This window comes from Nuphar pumila, chromosome 7 (genome assembly GCF_984573655.1).
Source record: "Nuphar pumila chromosome 7, dmNupPumi1.hap1.1, whole genome shotgun sequence".
Classification (NCBI taxonomy): domain Eukaryota; kingdom Viridiplantae; phylum Streptophyta; class Magnoliopsida; order Nymphaeales; family Nymphaeaceae; genus Nuphar; species Nuphar pumila.
In genome coordinates, this window is record NC_143255.1 from 56,755,836 (window position 1) to 56,780,902 (window position 25,067).

The following is a 25,067-nucleotide window of genomic DNA, read 5'->3' on the forward strand; positions in this document are numbered from 1 at the left end:
CCAAGGACTAATACGTACATTGACATAAAGGCTTAGGCATTTAAGAGAATTGTGGCAGGCTTGATTGAACATGCGAGCATGAGAGAGAGAGAGAGAATTTAACGAGACCTTTCTTTGGGCTAGATTAAGGGAAAACCTACTATCACCGGCCATGAATTGGCAAGCCTTCAGTTGGTAAAACCTTGAGCTCTCCCTTGCCCACCAAAGAGTACACTCAACTTCGAGCAGTGGGTTTCGAACCATGGTCGTCCTGCATCAAGTGACAAACTATGGTCACCCTTAGCCAAGAAAGCGTATCCCTTGTGGGCATTTTTAGTGAGACTTATGGATACCTCATTGACACAAGCCAAGGCCAAGTCAAGGTACTACTCATGGGGATAAGGGCTGAAAATTATAACATGTAAAAGATATTTTGATGCGTAGTTAGAAGGTTGATGTCTATAAATACCCAATCCTCCCTAATTTGTATTCATTCAGACGTAATTTTCTTATTACTTTTTAATGAGATTTGGACCCTAAGCCTCATTAGGTGAATTGACTCCAACAAACTTAGATAGAGAATCCATTCTCCTTGACCACCCCTAACCATTTTCCTTCCCCTCTCCTCTCTCTCTCTCCCAAAGTTGCCCCCCATTGTCCTTTCTCCCTTGGCTTAGAAGCCCAATTCAGCTAAGTCGACCCCCATCTTCCATCACCTTCATCTTCTCCCTAGTCCTTCCTCTATTACCTTACTCTTACCTTTTATTTTTCTCCAATAAAAGGATCAATGTAGTTACATAGACAAGATCAAGGACCTTTTGGAATTCGTTTTGGAGCTTTTATACTGGAAGTATGCTGCCGGTTTCTCCAACACACTCTACTGTTTAGGAGTGATGAGTTGTGGTTTTTCAAGGTTTTCCAAATCCTCTGTTGTAGGTATATGTTTAGGAGTTATAGTTTTTTGTTTTAAGCTCCAGGATCATCTCAAGGAAGGATTAATCCCCCCGACTAAGGCCGTTTTCTAATAACCCCTCTCTCTGATTCTCTGCGCACATCCACTGCAATCGATCCATTAAAATCTTATAATATTTAATTTGATGTTTGGTGAACTACCCTACAAGCTCCATGCGCTCGTAGATCTGAGATCGACTCAAACCACCACGCTGAGAAGAAGGGACGTCAGAAATAGAGGTACTGCTGCAACAAGTAGTGTACGAGAAGGCCTTCCATTTTCAGATGACGCGGTTCTGATCAGAGATCCACTGTGGATCCTATCCAACTGAAATGGATCTGGGTCTAGATTTTTGAGGTCTAACAAAGCCTAGAGCTTTATTGGATGGATCTGGTTGACCTATGTATGACTTGACCCAACCATGACCTGGATGACGACATGGTTCTTCAGTTGGGATCCAAATCGCAAGCCAATATCCAAATGTAGTTAAAAATCTTGGGTAGGGATCTAAACAGTTCGGACTATCGAATCTACTCTTTTTTGAGAGGAAAGGCAGTTCAGTTTTCTATCGGATCTACTCTTGAGATACATTAAAAGCTTTTTCTTTTGAAAAATTCTCCGAAAAAGAGCAGCCTATATCAGAATTTTTAAATTCAAACAATATATAGCTAAAGACATAAAAACAAAAAAAGTATGAGATGTGATAATAGATAAGGTTAAATTCGAAATCTGATAATTTTATCCATGAAAAATACATACTTACAAATTAGCCCAGACGGTCGTTTGAGCTGGTGATGCGGACGGATATTTGATCCGTCGAATATCTGACTGAATCTGAATCATTTTAGTACGATTTGGTAAAACAAAGAAGATCCACTTAATATTGGGATTTGGATTTTGTATGCAAATTTGTGTCTGACTCTAAATCCATGACAACCTAATCTTAATCGGCTAGATTATCTAACCTAATTACGTATAAAATATACACTATCAGCTAATCAGATTCGTGGGATACCTTTGATCCATCCAGCTTCGGTTCCAAATCTGAGCCCAATTAGGCTAGGTCAGAGAGAGAGAGAGAGAGAGAGAGAGAGAGAAAGAGAGAGAGAGAGAGAGAGAGAGATGCACGTAGCCGAGTGTTTTGAACATGCTAAGACCCGCACCAAGTCTCTTTTATGTCAATGGTGATTGTAAGGCTATGTTTGGGACGGATGCAAACACGGTTTTAGTGGGAAGCAGGTTATATGTCCCTCCCCCCCGAACAGGGCCGGTACTCCATCTCATGTTCGGGTGTTCCCAAAGAGCGCCACTTATAAGATGCAGACCGGCATGTATCCCCAATGTGTGTTCGCATCATATTGCATCGTAATTTGGTGTCGTCGCAAAGACTTAAGTACCCTTTACAGCCATTCTCTTCCTCTTCCTCGAACGGACATAAATGCCCTCTATCTAGAAAACTGAATCGACGGTTCATGAAAAGGACAAAAATGCCCTCCATCGTTATCGCGCCAAAACGTTCCGCAAAGTTTGTGTATGCAGCAAGCTGTATGTTGTAGGATTTAAATAGTTCAAAACAATTCATTCTCGCCCTAAGCAGAAAACTCTACCGGAGCATACTTTGCTTTCATCTGTGTACAACGGAGCATCCTTTCCTTTGTTCCAGAGCATCCGTTTCCGTCTTATGCGCAGTCGCAGCATCGTTGCCACCTTCTGTTGCGTATTAGTTGTTACTGTTGCTTACTCTACAGTTGGAATATCCAAAATCCTATCGTTTCGGTGAGTTTCGTGTAAGGTTTCGTTATTCAATCTGTAGGTTTCTTCTTATACAATGACTTGTAAGTTTGAGAAATCTCACAAAGATGTGTACTTATGAACCCCAATATTGCGACGATTTGTAATCATGATGATCGTTTAATGTGTTGTGCAGGTTAGCAATGTATGCGCCTCATCAGAGAAGAGATGCCCCGTTATTCTATGGTTTGTGTATTAGAGAAGTGATCCGCCAGTCTCATCTATCTAAGGTTCTTGAAAGGTACCAAAATATACTTAAGATTGAGAACGAAGAAGACAGGGAGAAAGCCTTGGAATTGTATTATGCAGAGGATTATCCCTCAGATATCGAGGCTGCGGACCAAAGGAAGAATGCTGAAGAACGAAAGATGCAGAAGAAGGATGACGAAGAGAAGACAAAGCAAAGAAATACGGAAGAGAATAAAAAGAGAAGTCGGAGGAAGATGGCAGAGCAGAGGGAAAGGCAAAAAAAGAATGAGGAGGATTGACAAAGGTATTTTAACTAGGTAATGATGGAGTCAAAGGCGGAAATGGATAACTGGATCTTGGAGAATAAAGCAATGCGAAACAAGACAAAGTTACTGAAGGAAGCGAAGGAGAAGCAAAGGCAAATGAATAAGGAGTAGGAAGAACGAAATAAGACTAAGGATGAGGAAGAAAATGAAAGGTGAAGGAGGGAGAAGGAGTTTGAGGAAGGTAAGAAAATGCAAAGGCAGAAGAAGGATGATGAGGAAAAGAAGGAAAGGCAACGGAAGAAGAAGGAGGAGGAGGAACAAAAGGAAAAAGAAATAAAGAAGCAGGAGGAGGAAGTGCAGGAAAGAAGGAAACAAGACTTGGAAGAGGAAGAAAGGCGACAGAATGAGAAGGAGGAGAAGGAAGAAAAGGAAAGAGAAAGGAAGAAGCAGGAGGAAGAAAGGCGGCGAAAGGAGAAGGAGAAGGAGGAAGAAAAGGAAAGAGAAAGGAAGAAGCAAAAGGAAGAAAGGTGGCAGAAGGAGAAGGAGGAGGAAGAAAAGGAAAGAGAAAGGAAGAAGCAAGAGGAAGAAAGAAGGAAAGCAAGAGAAAGGAAGAAGCAGGAGGAGGAAGTGCTGGAAAGAAGGAAACAATATTTGGAAGAGAAAGAAAGGCGGCGGAAGGAGGAGGACGAGAAAAAAGAGAGAGAAAGGAAGAAGGAGGCAAAAAAGGATAGAGAAAGGAAGGAGAAGGCGCAGAAGGAGATAGAAAGGAAGGAGAAGGAGAACAATGAAAGGAAGGAGAGAGAAAGGAAGGAGAAGGAGGAGGCGAAAAAGGCGAGAGAAAGGAATGAGAAGGAGGAGGCGAAAAAGGCGAGAGAAAGGAAGGAGAAGGAGGAGGAGCAAAAGCAGAGAAAAAGGAAGGAGAAAGAGGACGAGGAACGGAAGGAGAGAGAAAGGAAGGATAAGGAGCACGAGAAAAGGAAAGAGAGAATAAGGAAGGAGAAGAAGGACGATGAAAAGAAGGAGAAGGAGCTCGAGAAAAGGAAGGAGAAGGAGGACGAGAAAAAGAAAGAGAGAGAAAGGAAGGCGATGGTGGATCCAGTAGAGAAGGAAAGGGAAAGGCAGTTGGAGACAGTGGACCCACCAGAAAGGCCTAGGTTGGAGGGAGAATAGGAGAAAAGAGCGACCAAGGTAAATAAATTTGTCCTGTCTTTGAAGATTTAATAATATGTTTAGCGATTTTGGTATAGTGGTTACTGTGTTAGGTATTAATATGTATAGCGATTACTGTGATGGTCTGTGTGCAACCAATATTATTTATAGCGGTTAGTAGAATAATATTTATAAGTACAAATAGAACTAGTTGACAATTGGTAGGAATAATATGTTATTTTGTGTTACAGGGAGGTCACAGAAGAAGTAGAGCACCAGGTGAAAAGCTCGGAGGCCGGTGTCAATGGCCTGTAGTTCTGTCGTGGTATGGTCAGCTGAGTGCATATCAGAAGGACCGATTACGAAATATGCACTTCGGTGCCCTTTTGGACCAGCAATATTTTGAAACTTGATGGAATACCATGACCCACCTGGTAAATAAGTGGAATGATAAGACTAACACATTCCAGTTTGATTCTTTTGAGATCACCATGACTCTAGAAGATGTGGCGAGGATCACTGACCTTAAGTGCGATGGCAATGCTGTCTTATTACGGCATTCAAACTATAACGCAAGGGAAGAATGCATGACCCTTTTAGGAATGTCGATGGACGAATGAAGTCAATGTATTTCTGGTGGAATGAAGTCCATATCAATGAAAGTTTTATTTTTTCGTAATAAATGGGAAGGCCGCTCCGCTACTTGTGCATCTGAAATAGCTGACCAAGAGTTGTGCGGCTTCCTTCTTTATTTTTTTGGTCTTACATTATTTTCCGATTGTTCTGGTTTGAGAATAAGTTCCATGTGGCTGCAGTACCTGGCAGACTTAGACGAAGTCGACAAGTATGCCTGAGGTGCCGTTATGCTCGCACACTTGTACAGTCAACTCTACCGTGCGAGTAATGGTACAAAAACAGTTGGCGAATTTTGGCCATTTGTTCAGGTATTTGTTGATTGCATAGTTAGTAATTGTAGACTAATTTCATTGAAGGTTGTAGTGTTACTAATAATATTGTTTTTGTTAGGTTTGGACGTGGGAACATATTATCCCATTGCGTCTACGTGGTGCCCCTGCGAATTGTGGTTTTTCAAAGATCAGTTGTTGGGCTAGAATAAACGTCACAGTGCATAATGCTAAGTCCATTTTAGATGAGATACAACTGAATGAGGTAAACGTTCTAAAATTGTTTATAATCGTGTCAGCATTTATCATTGAGTATTATAAATCGTTGTAATGTTTAGCATTCTTAAATAATCATCGTTGCAGGATTGTCTTCAGTAGTACATATCGTTGTCGCCATATCATGCTTAAGTAAATTGTAATATATTTGTCACTCGTTATTAAAAAAAATTACCAATGTACAGGTTTTATGGAGACCTTATGGAGATGGGGAGGCCGATGACCAAGACGTTGTTGCAGAGGCTGCTAGATTGTCTGACCGCGATTTGTAGTTGTTTTGCAATTATGAAGCCGAGTTGCAGCATGATAGTCGAGTTCTCCTACAATCTGGCTTGGGGCAGTCTATCCCAAATATGCCTTTGGAAGTGAGAAGGAAGATGAATAGTGGTGGGTGCAGGAACGTGAATTGGCGCGAACGCTACACGGACGAATTATTCATTTGGAACTCAGGGTGTGTCCCTACCGTATCGTATGATTCTAACGGATGACAATTTGATCCCTTCTATTTCGAAAGCTATTGGGAACCAATGCGTCGAAATCTGTCGATTGATAAAATTGGGAACCCATGCATCCCAACTGCCCCCTCTCATGTTGCAGCCCAACCTCTACAACAAAAACGTCGTCTCTCTTTTGTTACAACAACGATTCCCTCAGTAACAAAGTGCGATGAAGAGCGAACACTTGCTACAAAAGAGAACATTGTCTCTGCCGCAAGGTTCGGTCTTATGAAGAGGGATAATAAGAAATTAAGGACAGAAGATAGCAATATGGGGATACAATTGAACTCAGTTGTAGAGATGATGACCAACTTTTTTAGTAAGATGGACGCAACCCAGAGGCCACCCATGATAGAGGGTCCACCAATAAAAACAGAGAGACAAGTGTATGATATTTCATCTGATTCGTCAAGTGCCTAGTAATAAACCCTGGGCATTCTTTTTTATCACGATAGCTATTTATTGTAATTGTATAATTAATTGTCGTAACTTGACATTCTTTTATTGTTTAATTCTTTATTATTATATGTAACAGACACATTTCGTCTGTAGATCTCATAAATAAATAAACTTTAATCGAAAATAGATGTTTGTTGTTCAGAATGTGTGGCATTGAATAAGGTTGCCATCGTTATGATAGAGCATTTCTGCCCAGCAATCATTGTATTTGTCTCCCCCTCGAAAATACATCGCAAAAAGGATTTGCGATGTATGCCGTGAACAATAATTTAACGAGTTTTGACGTCGTAAATGACATCAGTGAATAGCGATCAGAGAAGTTTGATGCTCTGAAATCGCTATTGATGATCACAAGTAAATTGTAAGTAAATTGTAAGTAAATTGCAATCGCACAATATGATGCCGGCCAGCCAAAATCGGTACGATATTGTTCCCTGTCAGAAATCGCTCATTTGCGGGGATACCTTTAATGCAAATCGCGAAATAGGATTGCAATTCATGAGGTCAACAATGCAAACGGCAATGGCTTGTCCCTTTATAAACGTTGTAAGTCAACAAGGATTTGCGGTGTTAAATGATACTAGTATAAAGCGACAATGAACGTTTGTTGTTAAAAACCGACAAGGGCTAAGATATGTCACATGAATATATCGATATATCCATGTTTGATAATCAATTGAATAATCGTCAAAGATTATTCATACTTGGAAAACGGGTTTGTTCGGGTCGGGTCAATCTCCCACTCAACCATTGTTATAATATGAAGTCGAAACGACAGTTGTTTTAATTATTTAAAACCCAATCATTTAAGTTGCGGGTTGTCTTCGATAAAGGGCGGTATTCGAAACGACGGTTTTTTTTATTATTTAAAACGAAATCATTTAATTAGCGGGTTGTTTTCGAAAAAGGGTGGCATGGTAAAAGATATATTTTGTATTATTTAAAACACAATCATTTAATTTGTGGGCGTTTATTAAGCAAGGGCGGCATGTGAAATGATGTATTATTAATTATTTAAAACACAATCATTTAATTTGCGAGCGGTTTTCGAAAAAGGGCGGCATGTTAAAGGATGTTTCCTTTATATGTGACTGACGACGTCGATTCCGTATCTGTGTTGCAAAGGTGACATCGATATCTTCGTCCAGGCATGGCGCCGAAGAAGAGGACTATGGGAGCAATACGACCAGGCATGGCGCCGAAAAAGAGGACGATGGAAGCAGTACGACCAGGCATGGCGCCAAAAGAGAGGATAATTGGAGCAATATGACCAGTCATGATGCCAAAGGAGAGCACGATGGGAGCAATACGACCAGGCACGGCGCCGACGAAGAAGACAACCACTCCCACAGTACCAACTTTAGCACTTAAGACGTATATTTTTGCCTTTCAATGTCGTATTTCGACTTTTGTTGTTTACTGTAGAAAATAGTTTCAATGTCGAATTCTGAATACTACGCTCATGGTGTACTCAGTGCAACATCCAAAGATAAGGATGGGCGGCAACGCCCTAACGAGGTCGTAGATGACATCGAGCAGATGCAAGATGAATTTGTAGACGGGAACACTATCAGTAATTTTGTACGTACTTAACCACTATCATTTTCTAGGTCTTCGGTTTGTATGTTTTGAATTTCGTAAATATTTGTAACCAGACAATATGTGATTTTGTCAATTATATTCAAAGCAACGCAACGAGCAATACAGTATGCATCATCACCCCTTATTTCATGGTATGTCTGGTCTGTCATTGTTTTATTTGCTTTTATGACTTACTCACTTTTCTTGGTGGTTAAACCTTACTATTTCGTGCAACAGATGTACATCCGGCGAAAGCCATACACCAGTAGATTCTCAGATGCACTACCTTGTTGGAACAACGGTGAAGAGTTCATAGAGTTTGCGAATTTTGATAAGGTAAGTGAACAAACCTCTTCTCTAAGGTTTAGTCGTTACATCCCCATCAGAATATGTCTATGGAATTATAAATTATTGTATCTATTTGCAGATTTTACTTCCAACACTTTGGCAAAATCCAGAACATTGGGTCTTATACGAGATGAATTTTGTGGAAAAACAACTATGGTGCTACAACTCATTGGACTGCCACAGTGGTGTAGAACGTGACGCTATGAATTTGGTAAGCTTCTGCCCAAAGGTGAAGCGTAGCTATTTGAGGTGGACCTGATTGTACTATATTTTCCCTTTATCATAGGCGGGATTCCTGAATGACTATGTAGGTGTCGACATTGCCGAGTGGAAGTTACTCTATGCTGACGATGTTCCTGTACAAAGTAATGGGGTCGATTGTGGTATATTCATAATAAAGCATATTGAAGCAATATACAAAGGAGAAGAACCTTTTTTCGACACTGTATGAGCTTTGTATCTGCTGTTATTGGGGATTCATGTTATATATTCGTTTCACATTACATATTTTTGTTGTAGGAAGATATACCTAAATTACGCGAGGAAATATGCGAAAATTTGATTGAGTTTAAAAAGAACGGGAGACAAAATATGTAATGTGAAACCTATCGATTGCTCTGTTTATACAACCTAACGAGCTCCGTCGTCACCATTCTCCCCCAACTTCGGCGGTGCAGTCGCAACATGGTGATGAGCGGTCGGCGGAGGTGGAGTTGGCTGACGTGGAGCTGTCGGCGGTGCAGTTGCGGGCTTTTAATTTGCGGTTGCCAACGGTGGCGAGGGACGAGGTCGGCGCGCTGAGGGTGGCCAGCAGGAGCTACACCGCGTCCTCTTCCTCTCCCTCGCGAGGAGGAGGTTTCAAAGGAGCGATCTTTCCGGTGATGGGGGTTCATCTCACCGGTATATGAATCGTCTGGTTTCTGGTATCAACACAATCGGAGAGACAACATACAGATAGAGACAGACTGGAGATATGTAGGAGGATTTCCCGTAGGCAAATTTTGTAAGACTACAAATTTTGTAAATCTGTCTCCATTGAAATATAATTTGAACATTACAACACACTCTTGTAAATCGTTGTACTGCTTCATCTACGAAAACTAAATCGTATCGAGACATAGTTTTGTGTTGTATGCGCTTAACCAATGCTAGTAATGTTGCTCTTCGGAAATTAAAAATATTGTATAGTGAAAGATATTTTGTTGTTGTTTCGACATCGTTGTATAGCGTGAACGAAAAGTGTGGAAATGGATTTCCGCGATTCTTAGTAACAAAGGCACATAATGTTCGCTTTGAACAAAGTTGTGGATTTATATAAGACCAAAAAATAGTTTTTACAATCAAACCCACACGCTACGTGCTACCGTGATTTGAACTACCAGGTCCCATCGCATTGATTAGTTTTGAGAATAGCCCTCTGACATGCCATTGTTCAATTTCATTAATGCGGAGGGTATTTTATTTGAGATTTGCTCTTTGTTTATTAAAACTGTCGTATTTATTTGAAAACTAACAGAGGGTGATAGGACGTTTCATTAATATTTGAATGACACATCACACACGTTAAGGATGTCTTCCACTTTGCTTCGCGAATAAGGAACCGACAAACCTACAATTCCTGCAAAAGCGACTTGTTCTTGAATCGAGTGTATAGGCGCTTCGACATAGTTGTTGTATCCGTATAGACTCTTTTCATATGTATGCAATATCATAATTAAAGGAAAAGTCGTTTAAAATTCAAAAAAATTTCAAATTCTTACACAAGATTTCATGGTAGTAGTAGTGAAGCTAACGTTAGACCATCATTTCTGAACAATAAACTCGTCTTATCATTGTGTACTATTTGTAATTACGAAAGTGACATTAATGGCTCTTGTTCACCGCATTCATCTTGAATCTCTTCTGCGATTTTCATTTTGTGCGTGTCAGCAATAAGGCGATGTTTAAACATCACACATTTCATAACGATGTTGACTATTATCATTTCGAACATTACAAGGATTCGTTCATTGCATACATCGCAATCTAATTCCGTGACTGTCAATCATGCGGGTTGGGCACCGCTGGTCGTTGCTTTTTACATCCTCGTGGAGGCTCGATTAGTTTCGCCTCCACAATTAGAAAGGATGTCAATATTTGGCAGAGTTCTTCGCGGAATCCAGGTATATCAACCTGCAAAAACAAATTATAATGTGGAACCAATAGACATGCATTTAATCACTAATAACAGAGGCCAAGAAATGGCATACAACGTCAAAACAGGGTTCTGCACCATTGTATATCGCTTTAATATACTTCATTACAAATACACCGCAATCAACGCCATTATTTTGTAAAGGAGCATGGTATGCAGTGTGATAAATCCACTCGCTAACGTCGACTCCCAAAATAGCTTTGACGAAACCGATCTGAGAATAAAACGACCGAAAGTAAATTCATGACCCCAGTACACGACACGATACTCATATAGATGGAATCTTACGAGATGAGAAATGTCAAGCCGTAAACCATTATTGACTTCCAACGAATTATAACACCATATCTGTTTTTCGTGTAAATCCATCACGTATAAGACCCAATGTTTTTCAGCATGCCAGAGTGTAGGATGTTGAGAAACTCTGTTTTGGAGTCACATAATATGATACACTGTCGTATTTGATTTTATATGATATGATAATATGTCCTCTTGAAAAATGTTATATTATGACTGAATATATTTTGCCATAAATCTAACGAGTATTTGATGCAAGGATATCTCACCCAAAAAGGATGGAGACTTCTTGTTCAAGTACAACTATGGTGCAATCATACTCCTTGAAGAAAAAGCTTGATGAGCCATGCATTCTTAAAGATCAAGTGAAGAGATCGGCTACCTCAAGATGAAGATTTTTTTCTTCTTTAGAGTCATATATAACAGAACCTTCAGGAACATGCATATTGCATATTACATACTCATTCATAAAAGTTATATCATAAAAGTATACGATAGTTTCAAAAAGCTCCTTTTTGAAAACAAATAATTGTACCTTCTTACAACCCTTTATGAAAAAGGTATTTTGACATGATTTCAAAATGTAATAATTGTACCTTACATCATATACAAGACAACATGAAAAGAAATATAGGAAAAAGACAAAAACATGAAATCGGCTACATAAAGAAAAACAAATATAATATGTTTTGAAAAGACTCTAGTTACCTTCTTTAAAAAATGATTTCAAATATAGGAAAAAGACAAAACATGAAAATCGGCTACACAAAGAAAACAAATATAATAAAGGTTTTGAAAAGACTCTAGTTACCTTTTTTTACAAACCCATAGAATGTCGACTTACTTGAAGTCATCATTCTCTTTGTATAGCATTAAATACCTCCTGTAAGAAATCCTTGTTAAATATCCTTCTCAAGAATGTCGACTTTCTTGTAGTCTTCATTCTCTTTGAAGACTTTGAAAAACACAACATAAAGAAAACACTTGACATGACTATGTACAAATAAATATCTCAAAGCACTCGTTGTACTTACACTCATTTAAAGTAAAGAAGTACTTATGTACCTCAAAACATTAATTACAATAAAGACAAAACTACAATCCAACGTTCAATGTACTATTGTAAGAAATAGACTTTTTACATAAAATATGTATTACCTAAAATATTACAACGACTAGTGTACCCTATATTTTACTTTTATGGAAAAAGGCTTTCTCGAATTTCTCTAAAGATGTTTTTGAAATGACATAACATTTCACATCTCAAAAAGGCTACGATTTCAAAAAGTAACGACTACTTTTTTAAAAAGCTATATAAACACACTCAAATAAACTATTCAATGGAATGGACATGTGAGCTTACAACAAGAAAAATTTCTATTCATTATTTGAAAAGAGAGCCTTGAAAAAGAAAAGAAAGACAAGAGAAAAAGTCAAGTGTAGCTCTTTGACAAAGAGTATCCTCTAAGTGACAAACAGAACATTCTGAGAATCCTTCATTCGTGCATTCATATCATTCTGAAGGTTCTATAAGAAGTATTGTAACTCTGTTATTCACTGTTTTCCTTCTTTGTTGAAAGAAGTAGACCTCTGTGAAAGAGGGTGTTGCCCTTCTCTGTTGAGAGAAGAAGACCTCTGTGAAAGAGGGTGTTGTCCTTCTCTGTTGAGAGAAGAAGACCTTTGTGGAAGAGGGTGTGCCCCTTCTCTGTTGAGAGAAGAAGACCTCTGAGGAAGAGGGTGTTGTACTATTTATCCGGTGACTCGGATGTTATAGTGGAAAGCTCAAGTGGTTTGCTTGGGGACTGGATGTAGGTCTGGGTATTGACCGAACCAGTATAAATTTTGTGTTTTATGTGTTGTGCCTTATTTCCTGATTATTTTATTTTATCGATCTTTATCGTATTTCACTATTCACCCCCCCCCCCTCTAGTGGAATTTCATTTGGTATCAGAGCAGGTTTGCTGGTTTCGATATAACAAGTCTTCCAGCACAAATGGCATCTACCTCTTATGCTCGTGATATTGAAGGTCAACACGCATCTCGTCCTCCTTTCTTCAACGACTCCAACTATGGATACTGGAAGTGCAGATTGGCTATATTTCTCAAGTCCATAGATTTTGCTGTATGGAAAATTGTTGAGCATCCATACACATCTCCATCCGCAGACTATAACTTATGGTCTGATGAAGAAAAGAAAATGGCAAACCTAAATGCAAAGGCTATGAATGCCTTATATTGTGCCATTGATCAGAACGAATTCTATAGAATATCTATATGTGAATCTGCATATGATATTTGGCATTCTTTAGAGGTTATTCATGAATGAACCAACAAAGTGAAAGAAGCCAAAATCTCATCTCTTGTCAGAAAATATGAGTTGTTCAAAATGAACAAAGATGAACCCATCACAGAGATGTTTACCAGATTCACCAACATCACCAATGATCTGAAATCTCTGGGTGTAACATATTCCCAGACAGAAAAGGTGAAGAAAATCTTGAGATCTCTCACAACTGATTGGGAGAAAAAGACTACAGCTATTGAAGAAGCTCAAGATTTATCTAAACTTACTCTGGACGACTTAATAGGCAATGTTATGGCCTATGAAGTCCACATGAAAGAAAGAAGGGAAGAAGAACAACCCTTGAAGAAAACTCTAGTCTTCCCAGCCCTTTCTGAGGATGAAGACTCAGAAAAAGAAACTGAGATTGCGCTACTCACCAGAAAATTTCAGCGCTTTATGAGAAGGAACCGGCTTCCAAATAAGCACAAAGAAAGAAAAGACCCAAAAGAAGATTTTATGTGCTACCAGTTTAATAAGCCAGGTCACCTGAGACGTGACTATCCTCTTCTCAAAAGAAAATCCAAGACTAAGGAACCAAAGAAAAGGTTCTTCAAGAAAAAGGCTCTGCATGCTCAATGGGATGATTCAGAACCATCCACCAGTGAAGAGTCAAATGATGATGAAGCAGAAACCGCCAACATGTGCTTCATGGCAGAAAGCTCTGTAAGTGAATCTCTTGATTTCTCCTTTGAAGATCTTCAAAATGCTTTTTAGGAACTTTTTGAAGAATCAAGGAAAACGATTCTAAAAAATAAACAGTTAAAATCTGAGAATCTAGAGCTCCTTTTGAAAAATGAAAAACTCAGTATTGAAAATTTTGAGCTACAAAAGAAAAATCTTCTTATTACTTCTGAAATCTCATCTACTAGCTCCAAGACTAAAAATCTGCAAGTAGAAATTTCAGAATTAAAAAGTAAAACTGAGAACCTTATGAAAACGGTTTTCAAGTTTACTAAAGGAAAAGAGAACTTGGATAAACTCCTATCCTCTCAAAAAGTCTCTTTCTACAAGAATGGTATTGGCTACTCCCATTTCAACAAGCCTTCTTGTATGAATCAAAAGACCACTTTTGTGAAAAGTTCTTCTGAACCAAATAAGGAGTATTATAATTCTAATTTTTTGAACTCCTCTAAGGCTATAGACAAACCCAAATCCAAATGGATATGGGTTCCAAAGTCTAACAAAAAAGGACCTGATTGGGTACCAAAAAGAAATTTTACTTAATGATTTGCAAGCTCCAAACAAGAAGAACAGATGGATTCTAGACAGTGGATGTTCAAAACACATGACTGGACATTCAGACCTCTTTGCTGTTTTTCATAAAAAAGAAGGAGGAACCGTCACCTTTGGAGATAACAACAAAGGTTTGATAATAGGTATTGGTAATATTGGAAATATAGATAAACCTCTTATCAAAGACGTTCTCCTGGTTAAAGGCTTAAAACATAACCTTCTAAGTATTAGTCAAATGTGTGATACAGGTTATAATGTTAGCTTTAATCATAATGCTTGTCTTATAGCAGACACCAACGAAAATATTATCTTAAAAGGTATAAGAAAAAATAATATATATGAACTATACCTAGAAAACATCACAGAACATTGCCTCATAGCTAATAATGACTCTCAACATTTATGGCACATAAGAATGGGTCATGTCAATTCTAAGTACATGTCTAAATTAGCTAAAGATAAGTTAGTACGTGGGTTACCCAAAATATCTTTTAAAAAGGATTATTTTTGTGATGCATGTCAATTAGGAAAACTGTCTAAATCATCTTTTAAATCAAAAAATATTATTTCAAGCAAAAGACCTCTAGAGCTTCTCCACCTGGATCTCTTTGGTCCTTCTAGAGTAGCTAGTCATAATCACAATAAATAAGTTTTTGTCATTGTAGATGACTACTCAAGATTTACTTGGGTAATATTTTTGAAAAACAAAAGTGATACGTTTTGTCAAATTGAAATTTTATGTAAAAAAATTACAAAATGAAAAATCTTATTCTATTGTTAAAATCCGTAGTGACCATGGAGGAGAATTTGAAAATAAACTTTTTGAAAATTTTTGTAACTTGCATGGTATTTCTCATAACTTTGCCTTTCTTAGAGCTGCACCTCAAAATGGTGTAGTAGAAAGAAAGAATAGAACCCTTCAGGAATCTGCTAGAACTATGCTCCAACACAATAATCTTGCTAAATCTTTTTGGGCAGAAACTGTTAATATTGCATGCTACATAACAAATAGAGTTCTCATTAGACCCTTATTAAATAAAACTCCCTATGAACTATTCTATGACAGAACTCCAAGAATAGACTATTTCAAAGTCTTTGGTTGTAAATGCTTTATCCTAAACACAAAAGATAGCCTAGATAAATTTGATGTTAAATCTATTAAAGGCATATTTTTAGGATATTCAAGTCATAGTAAAGCATACAGGGTTTTTAATAAGTGTTCTAAGTCTATTAAAGAATCTATGCATGTTAGTTTCTGTGAATCTATTGATCAATCTGTTCATAAGCAAACTAACGATGATGATGTTGAAAGTACAGATTTATTTTTAGATAACACAGCTAAGTCTAATGAAGATGATCATCAAAGAACATTTGTCGATATCAAAGATCATCCTCAAAAGCAGATTTTGGGAGAACTGACAAAGGGGGTTCAGACTAGAGCTTAGCTAGAACGGATTGCAAATATGGCATTCATTTCTCAACTTGAACCAAAGAAGATTGATGAAACCATCATCGATGAGTTCTGGATGTTAGCCATGACTGAAGAACTGAATAAATTCCAAAGGAATGAAGTTTGGGATCTTGTACCAAGACCAAAGGATCATCCAATCATTGGGACAAGATGGATCTTCAGAAACAAGCTAGATGAAACAGGTAATGTTATAAGAAACAAGGCAAGACTAGTAGCTCAAGGATACAACCAGGAGGAAGGTATTGATTTTGATGAAACTTTTGCTCCTGTTGCTAGACTTGAATCTATTAGGATGTTTTTAGCATATGCAAGCTATATGGATTTTAAACTATATCAAATGGGTGTTAAAAGTGCTTTTCTAAATGGTTTTATAAATGAAGAAGTTTATGTAAAACAACCTCCAGGATTTGAAAATGAACAATATCCAGATCATGTTTTTAAACTCAAAAGTGCTTTGTATGGTTTAAAACAAGCACCTCGTGCTTGGTATGATAGACTTAAAACCTTTTTGTTAAAAACTGGTTTTTTTGTAGGCAAAGCAGACTCTATATTGTTTGTAAAAATAGTGAATAATCATACCCTAATTGTTCAAATATATGTAGACGATATCATCTTTGGATCTTCTAACAGCACTCTTTGTGAAGAATTCTCTAAGTCCATGCAGAAAGAATTTGAAATGAGTATGATGGGAGAACTCACCTACTTTCTTGGACTACATATTAAGCAAACCAAGGATGGAGTTTTCATCAATCAGTCTAAGTATGCTCGTGAACTTCTGAAGAGGTTCAACATGAACTCAACTGCTTCAAAATCTACTCCTATGAGCACTACTACTGTTTTGGACAAAGATGAAGATGGTAAGTCTGTTGATACAAAGGTATACCGAGGTATGATAAGATCACTTCTCTATTTAACTGCTAGCCGTCCAGATATTATGTTCAGTGTTTGCTTGTGTGCTAGATTTCAGTCAAATCCAAAAGAATCACATCTTAAAGCTGTAAAAAGAATAATGAGATATTTAAAAGACACAGTTGATTTTGGAATATTCTATTCAAAATCCTCTACATTTGATTTAATCTCATACAGCGATGCTGACTTTGCTGGAAGTAAATCTGACAGGAAAAGCACAAGTGGAACATGTCATATGCTAGGGCACTCACTTGTATCATGGTTCAGTAAGAAACAAAACTGTGTATCATTATCAACTACTGAAGCCGAATACATTGCTACTAGCCTAGCCTGTACACAAGTTATCTGGATGAAACAAACCTTAAAAGATTTTGGTTTAAATTTTGAAAATACAACTATCTTCTGTGATAATACTAGTGCTATAAACTTATCTAAGAATCCTATTTTACACTCACGAACTAAGCACATTCAAATAAGACACCACTTCTTAAGAGAACAAGTCTTAAACAACATAATTAAACTGAAATTCATACCCACTAATCAACAGTTAGCAGACATATTCACTAAACCATTGAAACATGAAGACTTTACACGAATTAGAAGAGAACTAGGAATATGCAAACTAAGTGACTTATAAATTAATCACACTTATTGTAATACTTCTTATAAGTTTTGTTAAAATCTTATTTTAAAAGTTTTTTTCTTATCGATTTTTGTTAGTCAAACTAGGTTTCCATATTCACGTATACTCTAAACTCTTATAAGACACATTCTTTATGTCTTTCAACTTGTCATCTTTCAAGTACACATCCATTATGACTCCTTGTCCTATCTCCTTTCACTCATATCCATAAAAACTAATTATATTAAAAGCTATCATAACATTGTTCACATCACTCATCTCATAACTCCTTTATTATTTTTGTCCTTTTGTGAAAACTTCTCTTACGATAAATTGATTCACCTTCAACATGATAACAGATTAGTTTATGAAAAATCTTGTTTTTCAAATTGTTAGTTAAAATCGAATGATTATTTTTTTTTTGTTCTTTTACCTTTTTCTAAAGATCTAGTTGCTATGTTCTCACGTAAATTTTTACTATATCATTTGATATATCATATATTACGTACACTCTATTATATCTCACGTAAAATTTTACTATATCATCTTTTATATCATAGCCTAAGAATAATCTATTATCATCTCATCATGCTTTACATCTTTTCAAAAAGTATTGTAAAATTCTCTTTTCAAAATACTTGTACTCCACTCATTAGTACGTTTTGTATCACCTTTTTATCTCTCTCTCTACATTATACGAAGTTCCTTTTTCATCCGTGACCATGACTCTCTCATATATTTTATATCTCTCTCCAATCGAGACTCATTAAAACCTTGTTCTTCATTTTTTATTCTCATTAGTACCTTTAGTACTTTCTCTCTCTCATACGAATTGAGCCTCCATTCTTGTCAATCCGTGTTTTTAACTCCTTTACTAGTTTAAAACTTAACTTTATTCTCTAAAAACTATGAACTTCCTCCAGTCGAGTTTCTTTAAAAATATATTTATCAAATAAACATAAATTCATGTCAATCAAAACTTTATTTTATGTCTTTTGTCTCATATCAATCATGAATTTTTTATTATTCCTATCCTACTCGAAAATCCATATATGTCATCTCACTTCTCTTTATGACTACTCACACTCCTTCCACGCATATCCACAAAAATAATTCTTATATAAGCAATTATTACTCTTCACTCATGAATATTTTTTTGTCTCATCATCTCTCTTACCACTATTCATAGTCAAAGTGTGTCCCTCTCATATTTAGGTATACTCATAAAAATTACAAATGTGAAGACACATTAATCATGACACATTTTTTAAGTCATTCTTTTCTTTCAAAAATGTCATATCTTTCAAACTACATATCCGTATCACCCTTCTTTATGTCTATTCATTCTTCTTCCACGCATATCAAAATATATACTTATTAAATAACAAATTATTGCCTCTCACTCACTTATCTTTGTTTGTCCTATTCCAAAATCACTCTTCACGAATTTGGAATGCTTCCACATCAAGTAATATCATGTAGAAAAAGTTGTTTGTTTTATTAGGCCATTATTTTCTTCACTCTCTTCAATATGACACTCCATACTCAATTCATGACACTTCTCACTACTCGATAAACTCTCTCATAGTATATTTGTTCAAAACTATGTCCTTCTTAACATACATACCAATATAATACACTATCTTCCACCATTGATTTGATTTGTCATTCACAAGCCCCTTAACTTACAACTCACGAATTTTCTTATTCAAAGTACAATCCAAAAATCATTCACTTCCATTGTTATTCAATTATTATCACAATTTTTTTTCTCTTCTATTTAATCGATTGGTTCATTCCTCACCAATACCACTCGTATCTCACTATCTTCATACATACTTTCAAACTCGTTCCTCCTCTCTCAACTCCCTTTTGCAATGGCTTCCTCCTTAAACTCTGCAATCACTGTCGCAGATCTAAGGTATCCAGATCTTTTTCACTTCTACAACTCCCTTTGTTCTCGACCAATTCATGAAGGAAAGTTGGTTCACTATGAAGACTTCATGTTATTTGACCTAGACAGCTGTCTCCCCGAACTCAAACACCTACTAGGATCTTCATCCCAAGCTGCCTACTATCCTGAACTCGTTCGACTATTCTATTCAAATTTTTCTTCTGATCATGAACAAACTACCATCACCACCAAAGTACGCGGACGCCTGATGTTCTTCGATGCTTCCGACCTAGGTAGAATTCTAAACCTTCCTTCCACCGGCACAGACCTCAACAACATAGTACCACTCGAACGATCGGTACTTCAAAAAATTCTTCTTTGCACCAACTGCTCACAACTTCCCTAGCACATGAGGAATCTCCAACCTCATGCTCAACTGCTTGCCCAGATTCTTCTCCACAATATCTATCCCAAGCCTCCACGCAAGGGATTAGTACCAAGAAAAATTTCTCTTCTTATCTACGAAATTTTTTCTTCTACTCCGATAAACTGGTCCAACATTCTTTTCAACCTTTTTATTCGTTATCAAAAATTCCAGTCTCTTCTTTTCGGGTGTTTTATAACTCCCATTCTAAAATACTTCAAAGTATCCCTTTAAAACGAAGTTATCCTCCATCCCTCTCAGGTCCTCGATGCTACTTCCTTCAATCTAAGGTCCTGCACCTTCCCGGCTCTGATGAAGAAGATCCAACATCCAACTTTGAGTACTTCTCTGCACTGATGGATGTTCAGCGTTCTCAGGATCGTATCCTTCGCAATCAAGCCTTGTTGCAGCAGACTATCCAAACCCGTCAACAGGATCGTGCCGCCCGAACACATCAACCTACTCCACCTTCGAAATAAACTTATTTTTTTTACTGTAATATTTATTATTGGTCTGTAATAACTCTCTTACTCTGATCCCTTCCTTTTTTTCTATGACAAAGGGGGAGAAAACTTGTCTCCATTATTGGAGAAATACTCTCTTTAAACATTTTTCAATATTTTATAATATTATTATTTCTATGCATAATGTCTTTTTGACAGGGGGAGCATATTTTGTCATCATCAAAAAGGGGGAGAATGTTGAGAAACTCTGTTTTGATGTCACATAATATGATACACTGTCGTATTTGATTTTATATGATATGATAATATGTCCTCTTGAAAAATGTTATATCATGACTGAATATGTTTTGCCATAAATCTAACGAGTATTTGATGCAAGGATATCTCACCCAAAAAGGATGGAGACTTCCTGTTCAAGTACAACTATGGTGCAATCATACTCCTTGAAGAAAAAGCTTGATAAGCCATGCATTCCTAAAGATCAACTGAAGAGATCGGCTACCTCAAGATGAAAATTTTTTTCTTCTTTAGAGTCATATGTAACATAACCTTCAGGAACATGCATATTGCATATTACATACTCATTCATAAAAGCTATATCATAAAAGTATACGATAGTTTCAAAAAGCTCCTTTTTGAAAACTAATAATTGTACCTTCTTACAACCCTTTATGAAAAAGGTATTTTGACATGATTTCAAAATGTAATAATTGTACCTTGCATCATATACAAGACAACATGAAAAGAAATATAGGGAAAAGACAAAAACATGAAATCAGCTACATAAAGAAAAACAAATATAATATGTTTTGAAAAGACTCCAGTTACCTTCTTTAAAGAAATGATTTCAAATATAGGAAAAAGACAAAACATGAAAATCGGCTACACAAAGAAAACAAATATAATAAAGGTTTTGAAAAGACTCTAGTTACCTTTTTTTACAAACCCATAGAATGTCGACTTACTTGAAGTCATCATTCTCTTTGTCAATGTGATTGCATCTGATCCGCCCTCACTTTATTGCCACAAAGCCTGCCAAAACAGCGCTCTCTCTCTCTACATAAAAAGGTGTTTGGAATGCACCCACTTTTGCAGAATATAATTTGGGATAAGTGGGTGCATACAAGCAAACATCCCCTAGAAGGCCTCTTTTTTGTGAGCAGTGGTGTTTCTTTAGCCTTTTATTTTTACCTAATTCTATATGTTCTCCACAGCCTACATTCAATGTGCATGTTTGTCTTTTCTTTTTTTTTATATTGAATTTTTAATTGTTCTATTCACTGTCCAAGGATGTATAGTTATTTAATTGTAACGCCAGTGTTCTTTTTCATTTTTAATTGTTATCAGTAGTTCTGAATTTTTGTAGTGTCTTTTACGGCCCTAGTTGTTTCTTTTGCTTTGGAATTGCATATGCTTTCTGTCGTCATCATCTTGGACAAGAGTTTACATTATCCCTACCAACTGCACTATGCTCTCTGTCATTCTGGACAATGAGTTATTAAGAGGGTGTTTCTCTTCACCTACTTATTAAAATAAAATAGGATAATCAGGGAAATTGCATTGGAGGCTATTGATGCAAATTCCCAGGTAATCTCACTTTGTTGTTCCAGACACCGCCTAAGGTGCATGGTTATTTAATAAATGCGATCATGTTCAGGAACTCCAAAGGAGGAACACTGGGGATTTGAAAAACACAACATAAAGAAAACACTTGACATGACTATGTACAAATAAATATCTCAAAGCACTCATTGTACTTATACTCATTTAAAGTAAAGAAGTACTTATGTACCTCAAATCATTAATTACAATAAAGACAAAACTACAATCCAACGTTTAATGTACTATTGTAAGCAATAGACTTTTTACATAAAATATGTATTACCTAAAATATTACAACGACTAGTGTACCCTATATTTTACTTTTATGGAAAAAGGCTTTCTCGAATTTCTCTAAAGATGTTTTTGAAATGACATAACATTTCACATCTCAAAAAGGCTACGATTTCAAAAAGTAACGACTACTTTTTTAAAAAGCTATATAAACACACTCAAATAAACTATTCAATGGAATGGACATGTGAGCTTACAACGAGAAAAATTTTTATTCATTATTTGAAAAAAGAGCCTTGAAAAAGAAAGAGAAAAAGAAAAGAAAGACAAGAGAAAAAGTCAAGTGTAGCTCTTTGACAAAGAGTATCCTCTAAGTGACAAACAGAACATTCTGAGAATCCTTCATTCGTGCATTCATATCATTCTGAAGGTTCTATAAGAAGTATTATAACTCTGTTATTCACTGTTTTCCTTCTTTGTTGAAAGAAGTAGACCTCTGTGAAAGAGGGTGTTGCCCTTCTCTGTTGAGAGAAGAAGACCTCTGTGAAAGAGGGTGTTGTCCTTCTCTGTTGAGAGAAGAAGACCTTTGTGGAAGAGGGTGTGCCCCTTCTCTGTTGAGAGAAGAAGACCTCTGAGGAAGAGGGTGTTGTACTATTTATCCGGTGACTCGGATGTTATAGTGGAAAGCTCAAGTGGTTTGCTTGGGGACTGGATGTAGGTCTGGGTATTGACCGAACCAGTATAAATTCTGTGTTTTATGTGTTGTGCCTTATTGCCTGATTATTTTATTTTATCGATCTTTATCGTATTTCACTATTCACCCCCCCCCCCTCTAGTGGAATTTCATAGGAATCAATATCTGCAAATGGATCGTAAAAAATGATGTTAGCACTGTTATGTTGTGACCTTGCACTCTAGGGGTGTTTACTTACTTTTTCATTAGGCAAAAGGTCTCCGCAATGATTACTGTTAACCCAATAAGGTAGGTCATCTTTAAATCCATTGGAGTATGGCAAACGGTGTAAGGTAGTCTGCAAACTGAAACCTTATTAACAACAATGTTAACATACGAATCAACTGGACTAAATCAATAACAAAAAGCAACATAAAATACAACTGATATACCATGAAATACGGGCTGACGATGCTTATATTCTTGCTTGGCGCGTTGCTTTTAATATAACTGACGAAATCGGATACAGTCTGTTTGCAGCAAATATGTTGTTATTAACGTATGTACACATGGCTTACGTATATAGACAACTCCTACTACTTTCATACGAACAAAATTACTGATCATGTTGCACTGTGCGAATTCATTGTGCATTCTTTTGATGTCCTGCAGGAGCGATTGACTAAGTTTTCTCCCAACTTCGTCGGTGGATGTTCTACTGAAATGAACAAGCACATTGCAATGAACGGTATTGAAATTACATTATAGAGTACACAACACAAAGCGCAAATACGGCATGGAGACAGATTTTGATGAAAATTAATAGCCCACACGAGATTTCTGTGTCCCATACCTATCTGTCGAATACATCAGAGACTGTCATGAAATAGAAAATATAAGACACTGCATTAAGTTTCACAAGAAATGCAAACCTTCTCCCAACATTGATTACATACCAAAAGACTTGTAAAACTGAAGCTATCGTTGCCGGAAATCTGGTCGGGAGGAATGAAGGTTTCAACGTTTGGTGTTACTTCTATAGGGTATTGTTGCATGTTGGACATTACACGAGTTAGATATTGACAAGCTTCGCGTAATGGAAAGCAATATAATGTCTTACATACCTGTTCATTCCAAGGGCTTTGTTGTTTTTTATTACAGCTTGGTTGTTTCTTAGTCTTTTTCTTGCCAACCAATTCTAGTGCACCCTTTGCCCTCCGACGATTGCAATTAGAGACTGGTTTTCTTTTTATACCCTTCGCTTCATAAATATGTCCATCATAAGATGACTTGTTGAAGATAATGTTTACGCTTCAGCGCAACTTCTCAAGAGTGTCGAGCGAAACATGATTTTCACCTACGTTGTTTGATCCCATTATCTTCGACTGGTAGTCATTGGTTGCAACGGACTTAAGGTGAATTAACTCCAAGTTTTCAAGTAACTGCATTGAAGCTTTTCTCATGCATAAATAGCCTTCTTCACTTCTTGATGCCAAATCAGCAACATGCATAAATGACCTACACAGTTGTTGGTAACGGGAGGATATGTGGCACTTCTCATCAACACCAGATTTACTCACATTGTCCATAACAATGGTTTCAATCTTTGCACGTCTCTTTCATTTTCGCATTACGTAGGACTCAGGTATTTCTTGTATCTTCTCTTGATTGAGTGCCTTTAATGCATGATAGCATAAAATACCTTTGAATTCATACATTTTGCACGAACATTCAACTCTTCCGTTGTCAACATTGCACGTGACATGTGCTTCTCGCTTTTCGTGATGCTTTTCGCCCTGCCATAAAATATGGTATTTGTGCATATTCTCGGTTTGCACGAGTCTTTCTATTTTGCAATTCATGACATGTAACACCTCTTTCTTGATCCATTCAAATACAGTTAGTGTATACAGAGATGCAGGTCACATCAATATTTTCATGTCAAAAGTTAGAGGTTGTGTGTTGAAGCATTTCACGTCTTGTTCAAGTTCATTCTGTCTTAGACCGTCTACAAATAATTCATATTGTTTCATGAAACAAAACATTGTCAAACATGAATACAGGGTTTTCTTCAGTGTGGCATGCATAGATTCAGCTCTTTGTGTGCTTATCATACCAGCACAAAAGTATTGTCTTCCATATGCCAATGCCCACTTCTCCTTTTCTGCATATAAATTTTGTAACCACAGACAATCTTGAAGGTTGTATGTCTGAATCATTTTCTCCCAATCAGACATAAAGGTGATCTCGTCTACGCTCTCAAGCACACACCTAGTAAACTTTTAGTCAAACCCTATCTTCTGATTAAATATGTGTC